The 20,769-nt window shown below is 44.2% G+C and overlaps 1 pseudogene; it reads right to left on the reverse strand.

Annotated features, from left to right (window-relative positions):
• Positions 1 to 18,627: 18,627 nt before the first annotated feature.
• On the reverse strand, positions 18,628 to 19,824 carry LOC149457848 (proteinase-activated receptor 1 pseudogene; annotated as a pseudogene).
• Positions 19,825 to 20,769: the final 945 nt, after the last annotated feature.

Below are 20,769 nucleotides of genomic sequence, written 5' to 3' on the forward strand. Positions count from 1 at the left end.
TAGGATTTTAAATTTGATCCGTTGCGCAATCGGAAGCCAGTGGAGGGATTGGCAGAGGGGGGTGGCGGAAATGGAGCGGTTGGAAAGGTGAATGAGTCTGGCAGCCGTATTCAGGATCGACTGAAGCGGGGATAGCCAGCGGCGAGGCAGGCCAGTGAGGAGGGAGTTGCAGTAGTCGAGTCGTGATATGATGAGGGAGTGGATGAGCTGTTTAGTAGTTTCTGGGGTTAGGAACGTGCGGATTTTGGCGATGTTGCGGAGGTGGAGTCTGCACGAGTTTGTTAAAGATTGGACTTGGGGCTGGAAGGATAGGTTGGAGTCCAGAATGACACCAAGTACTCTGGCCTGCAGAGCGGGTTTGATATTGGCGTTGTTGGATGTGATGTAGAAGTCAATGGGGGGTGGGGTTCGGGCTGGGGGGAAGACAAGGAGCTCGGTTTTGGAGAGATTCAGTTTAAGGAAGTGGAGCGACATCCAATCTGATATGTCGCTCAGTAGGTGTGTGATTTGGGCAGAGACCGAAGGGGTGAGGTGGGGGGTTGAGAGATAGATTTGTGTGTCGTCGGCATAGAGGTGGTAGTTGAAGCCGTGAGAGTGTATGAGTTGGCCAAGGGAGGAGGTGTAGATGGAGAAGAGAAGGGGCCCAAGGACAGAGCCTTGAGGGACCCCAACAGAGAGGGGGAGTGAGGGGGAGGTGGTAGCATTATAGGTAACGCTGAAAGAGCGTTGTGACAGGTAGGATGAGAGCCAGGAGAGAGCAGAATCTCTGAGGCCGAGGGAGTGTAGTATTTTGAGGAGGAGGGGGTGGTCAACTGTGTCGAAGGCCGCAGAGAGGTCAAGGAGTAGGAGCACTGAATAGTGGCCATTAGCTTTGGCGGTTAGAAGGTCGTTGGAGAGTTTGAGTAAGGCGGTTTCGGTGGAGTGTAGGGGGCGGAAGCCAGACTGTAGGGGATCGAGGAGGTTGTTGTCATTGAGGTGAGAGCATAGGCGGGTGTAGACGAGACGCTCGAGGAGTTTAGATGTAAGTGGGAGCAGGGAGATGGGTCTGAGGTTGTTCGGGTCATTGGGGTCCAGGGAGGGCTTTTTAAGTATGGGGGTGATGTGTGCATGCTTCAGTGGGGAGGGGAAAGTGCCGGAGGAGAGGGAGAGATTAAAGATGTGGGTGAGGGAGCGTAGGATGGAGGGGGAGGGAGGTCGTAGGAATTGTGAAGGGATAGGGTCGAGGGGGCAGGTGGTGAGGCGGGCATCAGAGAGGATCTTGGAGACTTCCTCAATGGTAGTAAGGTCAAAGGTGTGGAGTGTTGGGGGAGCTTCAGTATGAGGAATGTAGGGTGAGGTGGGAGTGGAGGTCAGAGCAGTGGTGGGGCCGTGGGAGAGGGGTGATGAGGGGGTAGCTGAGTGAGGGGGAACGGGGTCGGAGGGAGTTTGAGCAGTGACGAAGTCCCTGCGGGTAATGTCGAGGGGGAGGGGGGATGAGGGGGTAGCTGTGTGAGAGGGGACGGGTTGAGAGGGCGTGTGAGTTGCGGCAATGTCCTTGCGAATTGTGTCAATCTTGTTTTTGAAGTGATTGGCAATCTCAAGGGCGGTGAGTGAGGTGCTGGGTGGAGGTGGGGGTGGAGAGAGTAGAGAGTTGAAGGTGGAGAAGAGTCGGCGAGGATTGGAGGAGAGGGCCTTGATGAGGGTCAGGAAGTAGGCTTGTTTGGCTGCGTGGAGGGAGGAGGTGTAGGTGCGGAAGGCAGATTTGTAGCAGGTGAAAGCTTGTTGGGATTTTGTTTTGCGCCATAGTCGCTCCAGGGCACGACTGCGTCGTTTGAGGGTTTTGGTGTGATCAGTCTGCCAGGGCTGGAGCGGTCGGAGTCTGATGTTGCGTGTGGTTAAAGGCGCTAGTGAGTCAAGGGCTGCTGACAGCGCGTTGTTGTAGGCAGTCATAGCCAAGTCGGGGCAGGACAGGGGGAGGATGCGGTCGTGGAGTTGATCAGCTGCAGAGTGGAGGGGGGCAGGGTTAAGGTTGCGGAGGTTACGGCTGGTAGTAGTGTGACATTTGGGGGGGTAGGCGTTGGAGGACGAGGAGATAGAGAAGGTGATCAGGTTGTGGTCAGAGAGAGGGAAGGGGGTGTTAGTGAGGTTGTGGGGAGCGCAGCGGTTGGAGAAGACAAGATCAAGGATATTACCGTCGGAGTGGGTGGTGGATTGTATGCACTGTGCAAGTGCAAAGGAGGAGGTTAAGTGGAGGAGACGGGCTGTGTCCGGGTTGTCAAGGTTGACAGGGATGTTGAAATCCCCAAGAATGATGGTGGGTAGCTCAGAGGAGAGGAAGAAGGGTAGCCAGGAGGAGAAGTCTTCCAGGAAGCGTGGTATGGATCCAGGAGGCCGGTATATCACAGCAATCTTCAGGGGGGTTGGGGAGAATAGTCGGACGCAGTGGGCCTCGAAGGAGGAGAAGGATAGGGAGGGGGGGTTTGGGAAGACTCGGAAGGTGCTCTGCGGTGACAGGAGCAGACCAACCCCACCACCTTTACGACCGTTAGGCCTGGGTGAGTGGGTCCAGGTGAGCCCTCCATAGGAGAGTGCAGCAGGGGAGGTAGAGTCAGTGGGCTGGATCCAAGTTTCCGTGATCGCCAGGAGGTTGAGGGAGCGGGAAACAAAGAGGTCGTGGATGGCGGTAAGCTTGTTGCACACCGATCGGGCGTTCAGGAGTGCACATGAAAACGGGGGGGAGATTTTAGGGAGCAGGGGGACAGATACTAGGTTGCGGTAGGACATGGCGGCGGGAGGGTGTTGTGCGGGTGAGGGAGGTGGTGGAGGGCCAGGATTCGGGGAGATGTCTCCCGCGGCTAGGAGGAGGAGAAGGGTGAGAAAGGTGGCATGGGAGCGGGATGTGCAGGAGCGTGAAAAACTCCTAGTGGAGGTGTTCGGGTCAGTGGGAGAGTGGAATAATAGGAGGAGGTGGTGGGTGCCATAGAGGGGCGAAGGAAGCAGTGAGGACACAATATACAAATGTTTAGGAGGAGCAGAGGGATATAGTGAATGGATTTTGGGAATGGAGGAGAGGAAAATGAGAAGGAGGAGTAGAAGAGGCATTGTGGGGGGTGATGACAGCAGCAGTAGGGAGATGATAGCAATGAGGGGGAGATGTGCAAGTTTTGGGGTGGAGCAGAGGGGTAAAGAAATTAGATTTGGGGACAGGGGATAGTAGTATGAAGAGGAGTGTATTATATAAAAGGTACACAGAGTGGGACTCAGGCATGTAAGAGATGTTTCCCAGGGTGTTTGCTTGCAGTCTTCCAGCATGCAGTAGAGTTTCTTGCTGTTGTTGTGTCTTCCTGCTGCTTGAGTTCTCCTGCTTTAGTTCAACTGCTGTGTTTAACTGCTTCGCACTCTTTCGAAACCGCACTCCGTCAGAAGCACCACCCCCATCAGAGACTGTGCCCCCCATCAGAGATCTCCCCCATGAGCTGATCTGAATTTATAGGGAGATGCTCAAATGAGCATTCAACTCCACCCCAATTAGAAGCAGATAAGGCTCACATGAGTGTTGGGGGATGTCTCATAGGAACCAGGCTACAGTCGTAAACTGGGTGCAACTGAAGGTGAGGACTGCTCAACATACACACAAATATAGAATACACCATTTGTTCTGAATATAACAGGAGTGAAAGCGATTTTGAGTTAGGAGTGGAGGTAGAGGAGGTGCATTTACCCAGGGGGAAAACAGCAGGAGTCAATGCGTTTGAGTTAGGAGTGGAGGTAGAGGAGGTGCATTTACCCAGGGGGAAAACAGCAGGAGTCAATGCGTTTGAGTTAGGAGTGGAGGTAGAGGAGGTGCATTTACCTGTGAAAGTAGAGAAGGCATAATTAGACTGCTGTGTTTAACTGCTTCGCACTCTTTCGAAACCGCACTCCGTCAGAAGCAGCACCCCCATCAGAGACTGTGCCTGTGATCAAGAACTCTGTTGCTGGCATACACTGGACTGGTGATACTGGGAATGATGTGGCAGTGATTACCAGCACTGTTGCTGGCTTACACTTGTCTGGTGACTGTGAGACTGCTGTGGTGATGATCAGGTCGTCTGGTGGTATTGTCACTGGTGTGGCACCAAACAAGAACCCTGCTGATGACTTATACTGGTCTGGCGACAATGAGACTACTGCGGCAGTGATCTGGCTCTGATTTGGCAACAGTCAGAAAAACTATTGCTGGCCGACCCTTGTCTAGTGATACTCAGACTGGTGTGGCTAGCATTCAAGAACCAAGAATACTGTTGTTGACTCACTGGTCTGGTGACACTAGGACTTGTGCGACAGCAATCAGAATTGCTGATGACTTAGACTGGTGTAATGAAATTGGGACCGGTGAGAAACATAGAAACATAGAAAAGTGATGGCAGAAAAAGACTGAGTGGTCCACCAAGAAGATGATTAAAAACACTGTTGCGGGATCACACTGGTCTGGTAACACTGGGACTGGTGTGGTGGTAATTAGGAACAGTGTTGCTGGCTTACACTGGTCTGGTGACACTGGGAATGATGTGATGACTATAATGGACATTGCTGCGGGCTTCACTGGCTATGGTGACACTGGCACTGGTGTGGCAGTGATCAAGAACTCTGTTGCTGGTTGGCACTGGTTTAGTAATACTTGGACTGGAGTGGTCAGCAATCAAGAGCATTGTTGCTGACCTTTGCTGGTCTGATAACACTGAGACTGATGTGATGTGATCTGGAAAACTGTTGCTGGCTTCACTGGATGTGGTCACACTGGTACTCATGTAAAGTGGTCAGGAACACTTTCAGTGGCTTACACTGGACTGCTGACACTGGGACTTGTCTGGCAGTAATCAGGAATGCTGTTGCTTGCATAAACTGGTCTGGTAATACTGGGACAGGTGTAACAAGGCTTACACTGGTCTGGTGACGAGGACTGGTGTGGCGGCAATCAGGGGTGCTGTTGCTGGTTTCTCTGGTTGTGGTGACTCTGGCACTTGTGTGGCAGTGATTAGGAACATTGTTGCTGGAGGACACTGGTCTGGTGATACTTAGACTGGGCTGGTAACACTGCGACTGGTGTGGATGTGATCAGGAGCGCTTTTGTTGGGTCGCATTAATCTGGTGACACTGGAACTGTTGTGGTGGGGAGCACAACCATTGTTGCTGGATTACAGTTGTCTGATGATATTGTGACTGCTGTGGTGGCAATTACGAACACTGTTTCTAACTACACTGGTCTGGTGACACTGATACTGGTGACACTGATACTGATATTTAAGACAGAAACAGTGTTTGTGTTCACTGCCACACCAGTCCCAGTATCACCAAACTAGTGTATGCCAGCACCAGTGTTTGAGAATGTCACCCCACTAATCCCCATGTCACCCCACTAATCCCCATGTCACCCCACTAATCCCCATGTCACCACACTAATCCCAATATCACCACACTAATCCCAATATCACCACACTAATCCCCATGTCACTCCACTAATCCCAATGTCACCATACTAATCCCAATGTCACCATACTAATCCCCATGTCACCATACTAATCCCCACGTTACCATATCAGTGTACGCCAGCAAAAATGTTTGTGATCACTGTGACACCAGTCCCAGTGTCACCACAGCCAGTGGAGCACGCAACAGTGTTTTCTGACAGCTGTCACACCAGGGCTTAGTGTTTCCATACCAGTGTAAGCCAACAACAGTGTTCCTAATCACTGCCACACCAGACCTAGTGTCCTCATAATAGTGCAGCCAATCACAGTGTCTGGGATCATCACCACACCAGTCACCAGACCAACAATGGTTGTGATTGCTGCCACACCAGATCAGTGCAGCTAGCAACAATGTTCCTGATCACTGCTGCAACAGTATCAGCATCAATAGACCAGTGTTTTTTAATCACTTCCACACCTGTACCAGTAATACCAGATGAGTGTAAGCCCACAACAGTGTCCCTGACCACTGCTATGCCAGAGTCACTAAACCAGTGTTTGCCACCAACAGTGTCCCTGATCACCACCACTAACAGTGTTCCTGATCACCACCAGCAACAGTGTTCCTGATCACCACCAGCAACAGTGTTCCTGATCACCACCAGCAACAGTGTTCATGATCACCACCAGCAACAGTGTTCCTGATCACTACCAGCAAGTGTTCCTGATCACCACCAGCAACAGTGTTCCTGATCACCACCAGCAACAGTGTTCCTGATCACCACCAGCAACAGTGTTCCTGATCACCACCAGTTTTAGTGTCACCAGACCAAAACAAGTAGAACAAGTTTTGACTTAGCACACACTGTAATGTATAACATCCAAAACTTGCTTTTCCCTAGGTTTGGATAAAGTATGGAAGGGTTAGATCCTCTGTCAGGTTGTTACTGCTATCTTTGTCCCAGTGGGGAAATTTCTCTTCATTTCCTTCATTTTTGGATACCAATAAAATAATTAGTAGCTAGACCACAGATACCCAATTTTGTAACCTCTATATGTACAATCATCCTTTTGGACATATGTGAATGTGGTACCCCTGTAGAATGTAGTACATAATACCACTACTCATTCACCAACAAATGTAAACAGTGAAAACACACACACACACACACACACACACACACACACACACACACACACACACTTTTAGACAAATCCTTTGATAAACAAGTTCCACAATTTGTTTTGTGTGTGGTGGTCCCCCATTAACATGTATACCAGACCCTCATCTAGGATAAAGATCTGGTATAGATGAAAGGAATCTCCAGCTGCTTTGATTTCAAACACAATGAAGCGACTGAGAACTATCATTGTGCCGGCAATTTAAACACTTCTTTCTTTGTAAATCTCAGTGTGGCTGTAGTGGGTTGTATACATCACACAGATCTCCCACTTCACATGTAGGATAAGTGCATCCCCCAGACATGTTATGTAACATTGTTTTGCAATTTTAATTTTTCATTTGAACCTTTACTAAAATCACTGCTCACAGCCAACGTTTTTCTTTTTGTTTTTTACTTGTGGTACGTGTTACCCATGGCAGCAATCAACACTCCGATGCAATTAGTTTGACAATGTCTTGCCTATTATCCTACAAAATTACCAGAATGTTATTTTTGAACTTTCCCCTCTCATTGATTTCAATGGGGTTCTGGTTTCGGCTCTTGGATTTTAGTCCTGTTTGCTGAACCAACCCCAGGTGTGTTTTGCTCATCCTAGTAGGATGTTGCTGTTATATGATGGAATGTTGTTTTTAGGAACTGAAGGCTAACTTCACTGCATGGCTGTTTGGGCCTAGTGACACCTATCCTTCTTTAGTGGTATGTAACTACAGTCATCAGTAACTATTGAATGTGAAATTTCACATCAGATTGTAACAACCAATGTGTTTGCTTCCCCTCAGTTATTATTAATATTATTATTATACAGTATTTATAAAGCGCCAATAGTTCGCTCAGCGCTGTACATTACAAAGGGAGTTTCCCTTTCCCCATACAATTGTTAAGCAGAATATCCAGTTCTCAGGATTAAGAGTATTTTTAGCTTGGCCCATGAGGACAAGGCCAATTTGTAGTATGGGGAGAGTGTAGGGACCCTGCCCTAAGCTATAGCCGGGCTGAGCTTTTTCACCTTTCTCTGTGCTCTGTTCCTCAGTTCATTACTTGTCCCTGCTGTAGATTTATCTCCATTTGTTATTGTAAGAAGTAACAATATCTGAGTAATCATATGTATCCACCCCAACCAACCACTGGGGAGTTTGTCCAGTGATAGATATTTGGAACAAACTTTCCAGAGTATGCTTTCTCCTCTAGGCCTTGCCCCATTGGAATGCAGCTCACTTCAATGGTTTCCCTTTAAATAGATCATTTAATTGTTTTCCCTAAAAGATTGCTCACTTTTTTTGTCTTTCCATAGTTACATAGTCAGAATGAAATGACACACAAACCCAACCAGCCAATGTTTGAACTTTATGTTTGGAATAGGAAATTGTAGGTGCGCAGCTGAGATATATTGATGAGACATTATTTTACTTTTATTTGGGGAGAATTATGGGATGATATAGAGTCGTATTTTATGTTAACAATTTTATCCCGTTAGGGCGATCCACAAACAAATAAAACGTTTTGCCTAAAAATATACTCATTATTCATCCCAATGGTTGTCCTGCTCTCACTGGGACAGGAAGTGAGGTGAAATTTCCCCAATGGGACAGTAATGAAAATTGAGCAGAAATGTTTATTCTTTTAAAGTTGGGCTTTTCCCCATGACTATCCTAAAGCCGGCCATACATGGGTCGAAATTCCAAATAATTTTCTTTCGAAAATCTTTTCTAAGAATTTTAGTTCGAGTTTCGCACCATTGGCCACAGAAACAGACGATTTTAATGAAACCATCAAATTTGAGTGATTGGGCATATTGGAATTTTTTTTAAAAGCAAACTCTTTGCCACAAAAAAAATTTTCTGTAGCAACATGGGAAATTGAAGGCTTGGTTGGTAAAATTTCAAAATCAATTGTGGCACCATCGGATTACAAAATGTATAAGATTTCTGATTTTCTAAAGAACATTTGTTTGGAATTCGACCCGTGTATGGCCTGCGTAACACACAGCCCCGTGTAAGTTTTCCAGGTGTAATAAAATGAGTTTGTTGGTCATTGTGTTCTTCTTTATTTTCAGACGCACAATTCAGCACAGAGACTTCACACAAATTTCACACTTAACAATCATCTTTATTCTAAGTAGAGTAATAACAAATAATATCAAATACATGAATATATAATTAAATAATGTACAATAGAACTGAGCCATTTAAAGAGTACCTGTAATAATCTTTATGAATGCAAAGGGGAGGATGAAAAGCCTTCCCATACTTCAGATATCGTCTAGATTTCCCGGGATCCACAAAACGTAGAGCCATGGACATCCATGGAGGGTGGGGGCACTTGAGAAGGGGCACTTTTTATGGACAATGAAATTATATCTAATCTTGGTTATTATCCAATAGCATGTTATCTCCCTGCTGTGTTTACATATAACAATCCACCGGTCATAATTCCAGGCAGTGGTGGCCATTTATCAATCCCGGCTGGACCTTCCTATGGGGATCTATGTTTTCTGTGCTGCCAGTTTCTGATTGGCCATTGTGGCTACCTATCATAAAACAAAAGTGCAGTGAATACTCCATTCAAGGGAAAATATTTCATGGGCGTCTTCTATTACTTCAATATGATCAGGCAGAGGAGTTATTTCAAAAAAGCACCATGAGGTATAGGTTAGAAAAGTGGTCCATGTAGAAGGTTTGTGGGCATCAGGTCTGGCGCACACTAACATTGTTTTGGCCCTCATGTACAATGTCCCATGGATGTCCAGGGTGGTCTGTTTTGCAACTTCAACTCAAAGTCTGTGATTGGTCCACCCCCTGCAGATCCCACTGTTGGGTGTAATGGACTACGATGTTGACCAATACAGAGATCCTGTAGGTGACATGTGGCAGACCACAGTGCTGACTTCTTTGCTGAAGTCTGTATTTGTGTAATGGAATGTCCTAGGTCTATGCATTCCCTGGGGTGTGGGAGAAGATAATTATATATATTTACATTCTTAAAGTTCAGTAATGATTTTATGTTTAAGTAAATACAACCACATAATTCAATCAATTAATTCTAATTAGATACACTAAATCCGTCCTTACAGTCTGATTGTAAAATCTCCTTTCAAACTGCCAACAACTCCATACTACATGTAACTATCTGACTCATACAGAATGTACAGATTGTTTAATCAGGTTCTCCTATTACATGGATTTGATCAATCTAAAGAATATTGTACAGATTTCATACAGTTTGTTGACTGTACGGCCATCTTAACATGAAATGGTTTCATTAAAGCTTGTGGTCTATATCTTCAGCTCCATACCTGGGTGAGATCTCAGGAGCTGTCTGCTTACTGAGGTCCAAAGAACTCTACATACTCATTATATTTTATACCTACACCCAATTATTAGGTTTCTGGACATCAGGTCTGGAGCTCCCTAACATTGTTCTGGCCCTTTGTAGGATGTCCCATGGATGTCCAGGGTGCTCTGTTATGCAAATGCAAACTTCAGCTCAAAAGTCTGTAATTTGTCCCACCTCCTGCAGATCCCATTATTAGGTACAATGGACCACCATGGTGACCCATACAGAGATCTTGTAGGTAACATGCGGCTGACCACAGTGCTGACATCTGAGCTGAAGTTTGTATTTGTGTAATGGAACATCCTAGGTCTATGAGTTCTCTGGGGTGTATTAGAATTTAATTATGTATATTTACATTCTTAAAGTTCAGTAATGATTATATATTTAAGAAAATACAATTTAATAATTCAGTTAATTAAAAAATAATCGGTCCGTGTAATCTGATTGTACAATCTCTTTAGGTCCACCAACAACTTCAAAGTACACAGGACTGTCTGACTCATACATGACGTACGGATTGCTTAAATAGGCCGCCATATTAAATGTATTTGGTGAATCTAAAGAATATTGTACAGAGTTCTTACATGAGTTTGTAATGTGTATGGTCATCTTAACATGAAATGGCTTAATTATGACTTGTGGTCTCTATCTTCAGGTCCATACCTGGGTGAGATCTCAGGGGCTGTCTGCTTACTGAGGTCCAAAGGACTCTACATATTCAATAAATGTTATACTTACACGAAATCAATAGCATGTACCCAATAAATGTATTTTATTCTAATTACTACATATATCATTGGTAAACAAAGCATATATACACTTATAATTGCATTATATTGCTGTGTGACTAATATATTTAAAGTAGATGTAAACACAATTACTAAATTCTCCCAAAAGGTTTAATATAGTATAAGAAATTCAAAAGTAATTTCATTATATTTAAACCTGCATCTTTCATTAAATACGTAAATCTTTGTGATCCCGCCATTAGGTTGTTTAAGCATTTCCTGTTTTATTATGACAATGCTTTGCCCCCGCTTCCTACAACATTGTAATTGTGCTCCCACATTGTCACCCTGCCATGTAAGTTTGGAAAGGAGACTACAAGTGGCTGTTTCACCACACATTACACAGACATGGTCCATCATTGTCACTAGAGATAAGCGAATCGAACCAGGTGAACCGGAATTCGAGTCGAAATTCAGGAAATATTCGATTCGCGTCGAATCCGAAATTTTGCCTACTTCGGGTGCGCGAATCGAACATTTCCCGATCAGCCGGCAAAAGTGTCCCTGCAGTGAGCTCCGCTATTTCTGACAGTTCTCTGACAGAAGGAACACATGTTTAGCGGTTGAAACATTGTATCTATTAGTTTACATTTAGGATACAGATGTTTCAACCGCTGTACATGTGAAGAAGCTGTGAGAGAACTGTCAGAAATAGAGGAACTCTGCACATACACTTTTTGCCGGCTTGGAATTATTCTTATTTTCATCCTACTTCTTCTTCTTCATCCTCATCCTCAGAAGAAGAGGATGAGGATGAGGATGAAGAAGAAGAAGAAGAAGAAGTAGGATGAAAAGAAGAATAATTCCAAGCCGGCAAAAAGTGTATGTGCAGAGTTCCTCTATTTCTGACAGTTCTCTGACAGCTTCTTCACATGTACAGCGGTTGAAACATCTGTATCCTAAATGGAAACTAATAGATACAATTTGTCAGAAATAGTCTATTTCTGACAGTTATGGGACATTCACTCCATACAGCGGTTGAAACATTGTATCTATTTGCATCCTTCTCCTTCTTCTCATCCTTCTTCTTCTCCTCATCCTTCTCCTTCTCCTCATCCTTCTCCTTCTCCTCATCCTTCTCCTTCTCCTTCTTCTCATCCTTCTCTTTCTTCTCATCCTTCTCCTTCTTCTCATCCTTCTCCTTCTTCTCATCCTTCTCCTTCTCCATCTTCTCATCCTTCTCCTTCTCCTTCTTCTCATCCTTCTCCTTCTTCTCATCCTTCTCCTTCTCCTTCTTCTCATCCTTCTCCTTCTCCTTCTTCTCATCCTTCTCCTTCTCCTTCTTCTCATCCTTCTCCTTCTCCTTCTTCTCATCCTTCTCCTTCTCCTTCTTCTCATCCTTCTCCTTCTCCTTCTCCTTCTCCTTCTTCTCATCCTTCTCCTTCTCCTTCTTCTCATCCTTCTCCTTCTTCTCATCCTTCTCCTTCTTCTCATCCTTCTCCTTCTTCTCATCCTTCTCCTTCTTCTCATCCTTCTCCTTCTTCTCATCCTTCTCCTTCTTCTCATCCTTCTCCTTCTCCTCATCCTTCTCCTTCTCCTTCTCCTCATCCTTCTCCTTCTCCTTCTTCTCATCCTTCTCCTTCTCCTTCTTCTCATCCTTCTCCTTCTCCTTCTTCTCATCCTTCTCCTTCTCCTTCTTCTCATCCTTCTCCTTCTCCTTCTTCTCATCCTTCTCCTTCTTCTCATCCTTCTCCTTCTTCTCATCCTTCTCCTTCTCCTTCTTCTCATCCTTCTCCTTCTTCTCATCCTTCTCCTTCTTCTCATCCTTCTCCTTCTCCTTCTTCTCATCCTTCTCCTTCTCCTTCTTCTCATCCTTCTCCTTCTCCTTCTTCTCATCCTTCTCCTTCTCCTTCTTCTCATCCTTCTCCTTCTCCTTCTTCTCATCCTTCTCCTTCTCCTTCTTCTCATCCTTCTCCTTCTTCTCATCCTCATCCTTCTCCTTCTTCTCATCCTCATCCTTCTCCTTCTCCTTCTCCTTCTCCTTCTTCTCATCCTTATCCTTCTCCTTCTCCTTCTTCTCATCCTTATCCTTCTCCTTCTCCTTCTTCTCATCCTTATCCTTCTCCTTCTCCTTCTTCTCATCCTTATCCTTCTCCTTCTCCTTCTTCTCATCCTTATCCTTCTCCTTCTCCTTCTTCTCATCCTTATCCTTCTCCTTCTCCTTCTTCTCATCCTTATCCTTCTCCTTCTCCTTCTTCTCATCCTTATCCTTCTCCTTCTCCTTCTTCTCATCCTTATCCTTCTTCTCATCCTTATCCTTCTCCTTCCTGATCTCCAAGGGCATTTAAATTAAAGGTACAGTGTTCTGCACTAATTTAAAGGCTCTCTGAAGCCTAGAAACCCTTTTTATAAGTCATCTTCGTAGCGGAGAAATTCGCATCGAATCAAATTTCATACTGGAATTCGCCGAATCAGCCGAATCGAATTTTTGAATTCTTCGCTCATCTCTAATTGTCACCATCAGGAAATCCACCCAAAGAAATGCCATACAGCCATCATTGGTATACCATCCAGCCCTCCCTGAGGACTGCCTTTGTATTGGAACAGAACCCTCCAATTTTGCAGTTTGTGGACATTTCCCACCATAGGAATGAAGAGGAGGACACTGAAACTGTCCACTATAGAGAATACGTGTCTGCTGAGCAAATCCACCCAGCCATTCATGCAGGTTTCCTCCCATTGACCACCAATGCCCAGGCGGTTTTTCCTCCTATCAACACCAGGTCACTTTTTCTCTCTCTGACACCAATGTAGTTTTATCACCATTTACTGACCAGCAATGTAGGGGTCATTATCTTTCCTACCCCCGACCCCTGCATTCTACTTGTTATACAATGAGGAATTGGAGCAGGAAGCTTGTGTGATTGATATAAATGGTGACCTCCGCACCATACATCCTGTACATTCCATCCTCCTAACCTCACTATTCTGTAAGTTGGGTTTACATCTACTTTTATATGCCAAGTGACTATGAAGCTGCCAACAAGCTGGGATACATCCCCGATACTAAGCGATGATTTTACATTGATACATTGTGCTGAATAATTGTACTTATATTAAATAATGAGCTAAAGAAATACATCCCAATCCAGGTGTCCATTAAAGTGGACCTAAACTTAACCACTTCCATACCAGACACTTTCACCCCCTTCCTGCCCAGGACAATTTTCACCTTTCAGCGATATCACATTTTGAATGACGATTGTGCGGTCATTCAACACTGTACCCATATGAACTATTAATTTTTTTTTCACATAGTTTTTTTTTAGTGGTATTTAATCGCCACTGGGGTTTTTTTATTGTTTGATAAATAAATTAAGACCAATCATTTTGGGGAAAAAAACATTTTTCTTCATTTCTGTTATAACATTTTGCAAATAAATAATTTTTCTTCATAAATTTAGGCCAAAATGTATTCTGCTCCATTTCTTTGGTAAAAAATAACCCGATTCAGTGTATATTATTTAGTCTGTGTGAAAGTTGTAGAGTCTACAAACTATGGGATATATTTGGAAATAGATCAACCCTGATATACTGACGGCCAATCTCATTTCTTGAAGTCAAAACAGTATAAATACCCCCCCAAATGACCCCTTTTGGGAAAGCGGATGGTCTGGGGTATTTAGTAAGAGGCATGGTGAGTTTTTTGAATCTGTAATTTTTAGTCACAATTTTTTGGAAAATAAAAAAAAATATTTTATTTTCACATTGTTTTTTACATACTGTCACCAGTGCAGTGTGGTGATCTGGGACACTGACTGGTGACAGTATATATATATATATATATATATATATATATATATATATATATATATATATATATATATATATTTCTAATTTTTTTATTTACATTTTTTTTCTTTTTCATTACTTTTTCTTGTTTTTTTTTAAACATTTTTTTCACATGGCTGAATTACCATGGTGGCACTGTACTACTCTACTATGATTGTTTCAAAGACTGATAATAACTGTTATAAGCATGTGTACTTTTGTGCAGATGTGATTGGCTACATCTATCACAGATGCACTGTGATTGGTCATGTCTGTACCGTGTGATCACTGTGACCAATCACAGAGATCAATACAATAGTACACAATGAATGGCTATCAATGGAAGCCATTCATTGTGTACAATCGCCATGTGATCTGCTGTGATTGGTCACAACGGTCACATGGGACCAGATCGGGCCAGTACACTGATTTGTCATCTGCTATGTCTGAAGTGGGTGTGGCCTGTCATTTGCATGCAAGGCGTAATGCTGGGAGGACGTCATATGAAGACCACTCAGGATGGTGGCGCTCCCGCTCGGCTGTCATTCTATTATAGGCTGGAAGGGAAGCCATTTAAAATAACGAGCCGGAAAAGACATTTACAGGAAACTCAGCTCCCCTTGCAGGTTGTTATAATGGACAATATTATGTTCATAAACAGTGAAAATCTGGTGATAATTAGTGATAACACTTTTCACGGCTTTACACGGTGAAAAATCCCAATACGTGTAAATTAATTGGTTTATGTGAAAGTTATGGCATCTACAAATGGCGTTATATATACTGTAATTTTTTATTTTTAATACTAGTAATGGCGACGATCGGTGACTTATAGCGGGACTGCGGGACTGCGGCGGGCATTGTGACACCAACTGATATTGACGTCCCCAGTGACACCAATACAGTGATCAGTGCTAATAAAAAGCATTGACATTGTACTAATGACACTGGGCAGAAAGGGGTTAACATCAGGGGCGATCAAAGGGTTAACTGTGTGCTGTTTTATTATGTGTGCTGTGTGCTTCACTGTAAGCACACTGCTATGCAGAGCCATACAAAGCAGCATGCTGGAGCTGACAGGGGAGAGATCTGTATTGTTTACATACAGACCTCTCCCTGTCAGTGTTCCTCGGCGATCGCTGGGTGCCGGTGGGGAATCTCTAGCCGGGATGCGGTGATTGACAGTCATAGCCGCCAATGGCGGCGCGGATAGGGAGGTGCACACATGTGCACCCTACCCGAAAATGCAAAATCAGTTATATACACACACGTATACAATACAATCAGGGGCGGACTGACCATTTGTAAACTCGGGCAGTGCCCAAGGGCCCGGGGTCAGTAGGGGGCCCCATGAGATGCCCCTGGTACCTTTTTCATAGGCTTTTTTGAGTTTGGGCAAAGACACAGGGGCCCCATGATCCCCTATTGCCCAGGGGCCCCATGAGTTGTCAGTCCGCCCCTGAATACAATATATATGCAATGTATATATACACACACATGATTTTGCGCAGCCCTGCCGCCCTGTAGCAGTATTTGTGCAAAACAGCAGTGGGGAAGCGGTTAATAAATGGAGAAAGACACAGAAGTGCCTTATCACCGTGATAAATCCGGAGAAATGTATGTAAGATCAAACCACACAAATCCCCATCAACTGAAGTCACAAAGCTGCAAGTATACAAGAGGATATCGTCTCTTAAAAGGCTCATTCAAATGGATACTGCGCTAGGTGAACCCTTGAAACATTGTGAGCACTATAGAGACCTTCACACCTCTGAAAAGTGATCAAAGATTGAACATAAAACACTGTAGTTGTTAAACTAAATAAGTGCATTCATATGCCCTATGAAGATCCTCACCCCTCTAAAGGGTGATCAAAATTAAAAAAATAATTGAATAAACTGAGTGAGTACAGTAATCATAAATACGTGTAAGAAATCGTGATATGTGGTCAACTCAACCTAAAATTTCATGCATTATCTATGAGCCCTCTGAGGACCCTCACACCTCTGAAGAGTGATCCAGGTTTTATTTATTTCAGGTACTTATATAGCGCTGTCCATTTATGCAGCACTTTACATATATATTGTACATTCACATCAGTCCCTAACCCTCAAGGGGTGTACAATCTAAGGTCCCTAACTCACATTCATACATACACATACTAGGGACAATTTACACAGGAGTCAATTCACCTACCAGCATGTCATTGGAGTGTGGGAGGAAACCGGATTACAAGGAGGAAACCCACACAGGCAGCACATGCAAACTCCAGGCAGGAGGTGCTGTGGCTGGGATTCAAACCAAGGACCCGAGTACTGCCAGGCGGAAGTGCTAACCATTTAGCCCCTGTGCTGCTGAGGACAGGTCAAACCACAAACTACAACTGTAGCTCCTAGAAGACGTCTTTTGCTGATGAAACATGTCGGGCAGAGCCTCCCTCTGACGTCATCGCGCTGTCGGCCATCTTGAATACGGTTCATGTGAATGCTTTTAATTGTTGTACAGCTTGTAAGTAGGATCCAAATAAAGAAGTGTTTGCGTATTGCACTATGAAAGGCACGTTCTTCCTTTCCTGACCTTGTCTGGCACTACACTTGGAGTTTACACCCGAGTTGGAGTCCGGGAAGTTCCATGCTTTGGGGCGTGATACGGGAAGCCTGCCAGTGCTCCATATTATAAAGCTGGTTGGGACCCCTGTAATGAAGGGGTCTCCATTTCTGGTAGGCCTCCATTCGTTCCTGCGGTGGTGGTGTGCACTCCGGTGACCAGTTGAAGTGAGTTTATCTACATTTGTACTTACAGCATTGTCTACAATAATACCATCGATGTGGAATTTCCTTCTCAGACTTATGGACTATGGTTTATGTCTATATGGATGTTTTGTTATTTTATTTTTTTTGTTTTTGAAATTTTTCTACTAACCTTTATGTATGTTTGAGGAGAATTTGTTGCACATTGAGATTTGACCTATCCTCAACCTCAATCACTCTTCAGAGGTGTAAGTGTCTTCATAGGGCTCATAGATAATGCATGAAATTTTAGGTTAATTTGACCACATATCGCGATTTCTTACACATATTTACGATTACTGTATTCACTCAGTTTATTCAATTAATTTTTTTCACATTTTGATCGCCCTTCAGAGGGGTGAGAGTCTTCATAGGGCATATGTATGCACTTATTTAATTTAACTATTATAGTGTTTCATTTTACATTTTTGATCGCTTTTCAGAGGTGTGAAGGTCTCTATAGTGCTCACAAAATTTTAAGGGTTCACCTAGCGGAGTATCCATTTGAAATACAGAGAAATGCCTCCTAGATTTATAACAAGTCAAACTCGGGACTATTTATAAAATATTTTCTGCGCGACTGTGCCAATCATCCCATCAACCACACGGCCATCACAAATAATTCCTGTAGTTTGTCTAAAATGTTTATTTCCTATGATGATCAGCTCCATCTAGTGGCCATAATGAGGTATTTCCCTGTAAAACATCACTTAGGAAGTTCCACATTATGACCACTAGATGGAGCTGATCTTCATAGGAAATAACAATATTAGATACATTATGGGGATTATTCATGATGGCTGTGCGGAGGATCGACACACCCCTACAGAGATTTTCATTTTATTAAAAATAGACTCCTTAGTGAACATTTTTTTGGTGAACTAGTGAGAAAAAAGCAAGGATGTTTCTATTTTACACATTATCAGGTATAACTGCAGGATCTCTCATACTGTAAATCTTCCAATAGGGATCTGTGCAGCATGTAGCTCAGTGATTTAGGTGATCATGAATTGGCCCTCAGGGGGAATAGATAATCACCTAAAGGACTGTCTTTGGTGCACAGATGCATCAGGAAAGATACACAACACATTCAGTTTTGTAAGAAGAAGATTTTTTTCCATTTGCAACTGCCGCACCAAATTCCCTTAGAGCCGTTCATACCTCGGCCCCGGCCTCCAACCCTTCAGGTAGTGTGAGTGACGTCATCGTGCCACCCACTGAGCATTGCAATGAGCTGGAGAATATTCACCCAGCATTTCACACACCCGGCTCTACCAGGAGGAACACGGACATCACTCACACCTCCAGGAAACATCAGAAGCCGGGGCCAAGGTAGTATATGTATTTTAAAAGCTTTATTTGTAATAAGGGGAGTAAAGTGGACCTTAAGCCATTACAGATCTTAGTGACATGTCTGTTATTGGAACATTTGTTCAGGAAAATGACTGAGAGATGAAATATGGAGCCGTGTTCAAATAACTCGTCCCCTCTTATTGGGGTGGGTGGATTAGGTCTCCTCTGGTCCTCTCTGGTTGCTGCTCCTTGTGTTTAAGGGAAGACTTTGTACTGGAGGGCGACAATCTTTCTTCCAGCGCAGCAAGCTGCAGACGTGTCTCTGACTCTGGGAGGATGCAAAGTAATAGATAAGAGGATCCAGACTACAGTTGATGCTGCTGATACTGGAAGAGAGGATGTAGGGAACATACAGAGAGCGATCATAATTCTCAAGCACCATCACATAGTTAATTAAAGAGATGACATTGGTGGGGCCAAAACAAAGGACAAACACACTCAGCACAACCACGGAGAGGCGGATAGATCGGGATCTCTTATGTGTGCGATCAAATATTGATCTGCTGAGACTGCGGATGATTCCAATGTAACAGAAAGTTGTAATGAATAATGGCAAGAAAAAGAAAAGTGAGATAAGAGAGATGAAATAGTAATAATAGAAATAAATATAGCCAGCAGAGTATTGAATATCATGACATGCTGTGATATCTAGGATAGAAAATTTCCGGGATTGATCTATCATGAGAAGAGGCACAGTGCTGGCCAATGAGATGACCCAGATGACACCACACACCAGCCCGGCTCGGGTCACTGTGCGCCAGGGGAGAGACCGCACCGGGTAGACTATGGCCAGGAAACGGTCCACGCTGATACTTGTCATGAGCAGCATGGAGCAGTACATGTTACAGTAAAATGCTGCCGTGACAAAGCGACACATTCCTTCTCCGAAGATCCAGTTATTGTATGAGAATCTGTAGACAATATAAAAAGGCAAGACGCTAACAAGCAAAGTATCTGCTATGGCGAGGTTCAGCATGTAGACCACTGCCGGCTTCCTGACCTTCATCTTCACCAGGAATATGACGATCGCCAAGATATTGAGAGGAAGAGCCACAAGGAACACAACAGTATAGATCAATGGGACAAGCCTGGTCACACTCCAATGTGTATATGAAGTACTTAACTCCTGAATGAATTTATAGTCATCATCTGGAAAGAAAACACCAAATATTAGCATTAATAAATGAACAAGATACATTTCACTTTTCTTTAACCTCTTCACACTGACAGTACAGAAATATGTGTCCTCTAGGTGGCTGGGCCTTGATGCTCAGCGGCCGCATATTTGCGTACCATTTGCGTAGTCCTCCACACTCCCAGCATGTTAGTTGGCGTCCCACAGAAAGGTCCTGACCTCTCCTTGAGATCACGGCCTTTCTGATCATGTGACTGCCGGTACGGCCAATCACAGCAGTCACATGTCTCTAAACCCCACCCCGCCTCCTGGCATCAGAAACCTCTTAAAGGTCTGGGAGGAGCCAGCGTGAAGGTGGTCAAAGCAGAATAAAACCGCACACTAACAATGTAATAAACTGCCACTTATTAATCAACAGATGTGGAGAAAGAAGTTAAAAAGATCTCACGCCCAGGAAATAATAAATCAAAGTGCATAAAATGTGTAAATTAATGATTCCTGTGAATTTGGCTGCTGCAGATTAACCACTAGAGGACCGCCCACAGTACATATACTGCGGCAAAGCAGCCCCTCTGCGCGGGGTCAAGTTTATAAACGTCATCCTGATTTCAGGGTAGGGGCGAGCATGAGGAGCCCTACCCGCGGCACCAATAGTGGCCGCGGGTGTCAATCACTGGGTCCAGAGCCTGGCGATTTCTGACATACACTGACAGGGAGCACAGCTGCATTGTTTCAATGGAGCCCTCCTCCCTATCAGTTTTCAGCACACTGTTCTGGATTGCTGAGCACAGCTTTCCGGATCAGTGTGTAACAGTGAAGCAACCCCCCCCCCCCCCGTGCCCTAGTGAAACACTCCCCTTACACAGTTAACCCTTTCATTGCCTTTTAATGTTAACCCCTTCCTGCACAGTGCCATTAATATAGTGTCAGTGCTTTTTTTTTTTTACTGATCACTGTATTGGTGTCACTGGGGATGTCAGTTCCTCC

This window comes from Staurois parvus, unplaced genomic scaffold (assembly GCF_062004578.1).
Source record: "Staurois parvus isolate SC_StPar_1 unplaced genomic scaffold, SC_StPar_1.0 ptg000301l, whole genome shotgun sequence".
NCBI classification, from domain to species: domain Eukaryota; kingdom Metazoa; phylum Chordata; class Amphibia; order Anura; family Ranidae; genus Staurois; species Staurois parvus.